This window comes from Protomyctophum parallelum, assembly GCF_964188405.1.
Source record: "Protomyctophum parallelum genome assembly, chromosome: 8".
Lineage (NCBI taxonomy): Eukaryota > Metazoa > Chordata > Actinopteri > Myctophiformes > Myctophidae > Protomyctophum > Protomyctophum parallelum.
The window spans coordinates 15,892,407-15,893,417 of record NC_139703.1 but is presented as its reverse complement, the minus strand read 5'-3'; positions in this window follow the sequence as shown (position 1 = coordinate 15,893,417).

The following is a 1,011-nucleotide window of genomic DNA, read 5'->3' as shown; positions in this document are numbered from 1 at the left end:
CAGGTAGGAGTCAATTAACACAAATAATAGACTAAACCTCTGAGAGGTTGTGTGTGTGTGTGTGTGTGTGTGTAAATATTTAAAATCATATCTCACAGCTACACAGCGGCTCAGAAAAACACTTTCTTAATCCAAACTAAGAGCATTGAAAAAAACGGGTCCAACCAAACATGGTATGTTAAAGTAACAGTTCAACAGTCAGTCAGTCAACTTTAGTCAGTCGAATACAGGGAAGAAATATGTTTTGATGAAATAGCATAAAAAAGAAATATAAGGGAGAAAATTAATTCATAAAGGCAAAAATATATCTAAAATATATTGTGTATAATATATAAGATAAATGAGAAAAAGTATTTTTATGGGGCCAGTCAGTCAGTCAGATAATTAGATATTTACCTCTGCTTATTCGCAACCTATAATAATAATAATTGCAATAATCCAGTCAAATCCTGTAGCTAATACTATTATGCTAATCTCCCAATTTCCCCAGTCGACTGACCGTTGTCATGCATATGGAGGCCAGTGGATTGTGTTGCCGTAAAAACAAAAGCTACCAGGGGACTGGAGGCCCAGTGGTGGAGCCGCATGATGGGGTACAATGGTAGAACGGCAGGGGACAGTTTGTTCCCATTAAAACCAGATTAACACCCAATTTAAGGTCTATAGAAGGCTTAAAACCAACAGCACACTTGTTTATTCAGCTCTGAAAAGGAAGGAGGGATGGATGGAATGTTGATGGAGTTGAGGTGAGTACTTAGAACAAACTTCCTCTCTCAACCCTAATACTGTATAACAGTGCTGTACTAATAATGCTATAGCTGCAGTGCTAATAATGCTAAATCTCAACGTATGTATGCATGGATGTGTTTGTGCATGTATTTGTCTTTGTCTTATGATCCCCCTTGAAAACAAGATTATGCAACTGATTGGGGCTTATCCTTCTAATAAAAGGTGCATTACTAATACTAGCATCATTTAACCTCTTAAAGAAAGACCATTGGACACCTTTGT